Here is a 6,000-nt window from a genome sequence, read left to right on the forward strand (position 1 = left end):
CACCAGCTTTTTCTGGCGGCCACCATGTGCTTTCTTTATCTCAGTTACCCACCAGTGGTCACTGACGTGGGCCCCTCCCCTGTGCCACCAGCCGTTCACTCCCTCTGGTATGCGGACACAGGGGACCAGGCCTGAGTCTGAAGATATGGTTCATGTGGCCTGAAATCCTTTGGAGGCCTCTTGTTCCAAAAGCATTGTGTTTTAGGTAGGAAGCCACAGTCCAGAAAAACAGAGTCAGTTGGAGATGCTATAGATAGATGATAGATAATAAGATATTGGTTTACTCAATTATGGAGGCTGGGAACTCCCAAAATCTGTAGTCTGAGGATCTGAGAACCAGGAGAGCCAATGGTGTAAGGTCTAGTTCCAGCCAGAAGACTGGAGAAGACCATTATCTTAGCTTGAAGACGATTAGGGAGAGAGAGTGAATTGTCTCTTGTTCAATCTTTTGTTCTGTTTAGGACTTCAGTGGGTTGGATGAGCCCCCCCCCCTCTTTGGTGAGGGCAATCTGTTTACTCAGTCTACAGAGTCGAATGTTAATCTCAGTCAGAAACACCCTTGCACAGACGCTCCCAGAAATACTGTTTACCCATGTATCTGGGCACCCTCTGGCCCAGTGAAGCTGACACATAAAATTAATTTTCACTGCATGTCTTGCCCAAGGGTTGTAGACCCAGCAATTACCTGCTTATGCTTTGCCTTTACCGTAGATGATTACAAACATGGCAGCCTCCTGAAATTTGCAGCTTTAACCATCTTGGTTCCAAGTAATTAAGATTGTAAAAGCCCACGACCTTGTGGTTTACCGAAGCACAACTTGGAGACCTGTAAGGCAGTGGTCCCTTGAGCTAAGGGTGGGCCAGTGTGGGGACAGAGCCAGGAGTGCATTTTCCAGGCGCTCGCCCTCACATGGAAAGGTTCTAGCTCAGGTAGCAAATGGCCATCAACTGTGATTGGATGGCCATCAGCTGTGGCTAGTTGGCTGTCAGCTGTAACCAGTGAGCCATTGGGCACTAATATAACTGCTGTGGCTACGCTAGCAGCAAATGGGGTCTAGCAAGAAGGTGGTGGCGTGGCGTGGTGTGGCGTGGCGGAGTGTGGATTGCGGATTGCAGAGAGCCTGATTGCAGTTAGCAAATGAGGTTGGTTGGCAAAGAGAAGTGGTGGATTGCGGATCGTGTGGCTCCTGCTTCCTGTGTCTCCAACCCAGCTTCCAGCGAGACTATAGTGGTATGACTCCCCTATCTATGGCTCCGTGGGTGTTCCTGTTTGGCCTCACCATATACTGTGTTCTTACGTGTGGAGCGGGAGCTGAGACCCTGCATGACACCCAGCATGACAGCCAGCTATGCCAATACCTTCATCTCTCCTTGGTATTCTTGTTCTCAATCTCACGCAGTAGGAGCTCTAAAGCAAAAGCTGTGTGTCTGTATGGAAAGTAACACAAGGCTTAGTTTATCGGTAGATTGTGCTAATCACTACACAATGTGTTTTCTTGCATTTTGTTAGGGGAATTCATTCATTCAGCAAATGTTTGTTAAAGGCCTGATATGTGTCGGGCACTGTGCTAAACCCTGGGAATTCAGAGTCTAACAAAATAGACAGTGTCTGGTCATGTGGAGTGATTTGCTATAATGATGCTCGGAAATTAAGTGGTTCCCAGAGGCTTTGTCATGCGGGGCGGCCTGCAGGGTCTCTGCTCCTGCTCCCCACATAAATACGCAGTACATGGTGAGGCCAAAAAGGAACACTACGGAGCCATAAGTAGGGGAGTCATACTACTATATTCTTGCTGGCAGCTGGGTTGGAGAAACAGGAAGCAGGAGCCACACTGTTCGCAACGCTCACTGCACCGCTTGCAGGCTCAGCCACCATCTTCTTGCTAGCCCCCATTTTCCTGCTAGCATAGCCATGGCAGTTATATTAGTGGCCAATGGCTTACGGGTTATAGCTGACGGCCAACTAGCCACAGCTGATGGCCATCCAATCACAGTTGATGGCCATTTACACCTGAGACAGCACCTTTTTTTTTTCTTTTTTTTTAATTAAATTTATTGGGGTGACAATTGTTAGTAAATTTACATAGATTTCAGGTGTACAATTCTGTATTACATCGTCTATAAATCCCATTGTGTGTTCACCACCCAGAGTCAGTTCTCCTTCCATCACCATATATTTGATCCCCTTTACCCTCATCACCCACCCCCCACCCCCTTACCCTCTGGTAACCACTAAACTATTGTCTGTGTCTATGAGTTTTTGTTTCTCATTTGTTTGTCTTGTTTTTGGTTTATATACCACATATCAGTGAAATCATAGGGTTCTCTGCTTTTTCTGTCTGACTAATTTCGCTTAGCATTATACTCTCAAGATCCATCCATGTTGTCACAAATGCTCCTATATCATCTTTCCTTAACGCCGAATAGTATTCCATTGTGTATATGTACCACAACTTCTTTATCCATTCATCTATCGAAGGACATTTTGGTTGTTTCCATGTCTTGGCCACCATAAACAAAGCTGCAATGAACATTGGAGCACACGTGTCTCTATAGAGAAATGCTTTTATATTTTTGGGGTAGATACCCAGGAGAGCGATTGCTGGGTCATATGGTAATTCTATTCGTAATTTCTTGAGGAACCTCCACACTGCCTTCCATAGCGAGCCAGCACCTTTCTATGTGAGGCCGAGAGCCTGGAAACTGCTCTCTGGGGCTCTGTCCCCACAGGCTTGTAGTCATGTCCCGAATGTAACTGGTCTACACAGTGCTTCATAATTTTTTGGATGATCTTTCAGTATGCTGAATAAAGTTTGGATGAACTTTCAGTATGCTGAATAAAGTCGTGAGTCTTCTTAGTAGAAATAAATGAAGGTACATTTCCATTGAAAAATATGTCCGGAATCTGACCACATCCACCCTGGTTCAAGTCGCCATTTTCTCTTGCTTTGATCATTGCAATGGGTACCTCATTGTTCCCCCTGCTACCTACCTGACTCCCCCCCCCCATTCCCAGTCCGTTCTGCACATAGTGGCTGGAAGGGTCCTGTTAAAAGGTAAGTCAGATCAGGAAGCTCTGAGAAAAGGCAGGGCTTGCCATCATATGCAGAGCAAAAACTCCACTGCCTACAAGATTCTGAACTACTCTGACACATACACATACACACACACTCACACATACAACCTCTCTGATGTCCTCTCCTACCCTATTCCCCTTGCTTGCTCGGCTCCAGCCACTCCTGCTTGTTCTTGTATTCCTTGAATATTCCTTAGGCATGAGGCGCAAAGGATGGACAGAACCTGGATCCTGAATGGCCACATGGAACAGAGCTGCCCCACTCACCTAGGTGGCTCACTTCCAGACTCTTAACAGGGGAAAGAAAAAAACTTCTGTCTTACCTAACACACTACTTTGTGGTCCTTTTGTTATTGTGTGGGCTATACTCTAACCCAGGAGTCAGCAAACTAAAATCCTTGGGCCAAATTTGGCTGCCTGTTTGTTTTTGTAAGTAAAGTTTTATTAGCACATAGCCTTGATCATCCATTCATTGCCTGTGGCTACTTTTCTGCTTCAGTGGCAGAGTTGAATAGTTGCAATAGAGATTCTATGACCTGTAAATCCAAATTATTTATTCTCTGGCCTTTTATAGAAAATATTTGCTGGCTTCTGGTCTAAACAATGGGAAGAAAATGAAGCCCTCGAAGGTTAAGTAAGTTGTTCAAAGTCAAATAGTAGCAGTTGGAATTTAAACCCAGAGCTGCCTGACTTTCAAGTTCAGACCAAATAGCACCTTAGTCAGGCTAAGAAATGAAGTCATGTCGTAAATTGACTCACACTCCACTAAAAAATGCAAAACATAAGGCTTCTGTATTTGTCCTCCAATTAACCTAATATTTTTATGACCCTCCTCACCCGTCTGGGTAATAAGTGAACTAAATGTGGGCCAATCAGTAAACTCAGTTTAATCCAACAATTTAAATAGTCTCATTAGATCGTTCAGGCTGTGGTAAGTTAAACACACAGGTTTTCAGATTTCTACCCTCTGGGCTTCTCCTTTAAGAGAAATTTCAGGGTCCTTATGGCAGTGAGAGTGGGGATACGGAAATATCCTCACATGCATGTCGAATTTTCTGGATACTCCCTTGTCTTCACCCTGCACTGGTTTGATCCCTGGCCTCGGGACCACTAAGATCTGACTGATTCTATATAATCTCACTGAGTCATTGGAGTCGTAATAAGTACCTACTTCACAAGATGAATTCGAAGATTAAATGAGGTAATACATGGAAAGCACTTCGAGCAATGCCTCACACTTTGTAAGTGTTAATTAAATATATGTCAGATGTTGTTGTTGTTGGCCAGGCCATCACTGGATCCTGGCCATGTCCCCCGGTCATAGTCATGTACCTGCAGTGGCCTCTTTGTCCCGCTAGCAGGCCACTCTGACAGCCCTCTGGGCACCTGCAGTCATCTCACCATGTATACATTGAGATCCCCTGGGGCCAGAAGTGCTGCTACCAGGGCTGCTGTCCTTGACGTTGTGTCATGTTGGAAGCGGCCAGTTGGTAGGCTTCTCTTACACCCTGGCAGCCTCTGCTTGAGATGCAACAGGGAGCGTGTCACTGGCTCTGTAGACTTGGCCCTCCCCTTGACCTTTGCAGAATACCCCCCCTATCCAGGACATCCAGGACCTGCCCCTGCCTCTCTCCTCTCCCTCCCACGGTCTTCAAAGTAGAAGAAATGGACTTGCCATTTCCTCTGCCTCATAGCATGGCTTCTTCCTCCTGTATCTTGTGGTAAAACTAGGATCCAGTCAGCCAATGAAACTAGGGGAACTTAGAAAATTCTTTTCTTTTGACAGAGTCTGGCTGTCAAGACTATTGTCTTGCTAAAGAGGTCAAGGAAGGCAGCTTAAAGACTCAAGCTGATGAATGGCCTCTTTCTTCTGGGGAGAACGCACTTTCCTTCCCTGGGGCAACTGGAGTTATTATTATCCCCGTGGAGAAGCACTCTGGCAGGTCCACTAGGTGGGGATGTTGTAGAAGGGAACCGAGCCTCAAGGGCCTGAATGTCCTCCAAGGTCCTTCCTGGCTGGGGGCACCCCAGACAGAGATGGCCTGGCTAATGGAGCTCTGAAGGCTCCTTTGGTATTCCAGCTGGGGGTCAGGGCTCTGGATTCTGGCTTTCTCATTATGCTCCCAGAGCAGTGCAAGTCCAGGCTGAGTGCACCTAATGTAGGGGCCACTTCATAAAATGCCAAGACACACACTTACAGCCCGCTCACCATGCTCATGCTTTCCCAGACTCGCCCAATGGAACCAGCCACCAGGAGCAGTAAAAGTAGGAGGAAGGAATATCTCTAAAAAGAAAGAAATGTTTCTATCTGTTAAGGCATCACGAGAAAATGCCTGACAAAAAGAGTCATCAAAAATGGAGAGCATGTTTGGAAAAGTCTGTTTTATAATATATATGGTACTGTGTATGTTGGGGGGGGGTCCTCAAAAGGACAGACAGATATCCTCCAGAGGGGCGCAGATGGGTAGAGGCCCACGTGAAGACCAATTGGAGAAAAACTACAGTATAAACTAAGATGATGTAGATGCAGAAAGCAAGCTACAGTTTCAAATATGAACCACAAATTCAAGTTCAATTATGCAGTTTCCAGGGGCTCTATTTTTCAAATTTGGCCACAGCAATACCTTCCATCCCAATGATGGAATCGGGGCGAGCTTATGGCTCACTTGTACCCAATAAAACGCAACAGAAGTGATGCGTTTGTGACTTCCAAGGCTGAACCATCAAAGACAGATGAGGCTTCTATGTAACATAACAAATGACGACGCACGTAGTGACTTACCATGACATGCTGTATTATCTCCCCCTTTCTGTGGGTCACATGTTTGGGTATGGCTTCGCTGGGTCTCTCAAGGATGAAATCAAGGTGTCGGCTGGGCCATGTTCTTTGCAGGAGACTCAAGTGGGGAAGGATGCACTTGTAA

The sequence above is a fragment of the Rhinolophus hipposideros genome (assembly GCF_964194185.1).
Source record: "Rhinolophus hipposideros genome assembly, chromosome: 1".
Lineage (NCBI taxonomy): Eukaryota > Metazoa > Chordata > Mammalia > Chiroptera > Rhinolophidae > Rhinolophus > Rhinolophus hipposideros.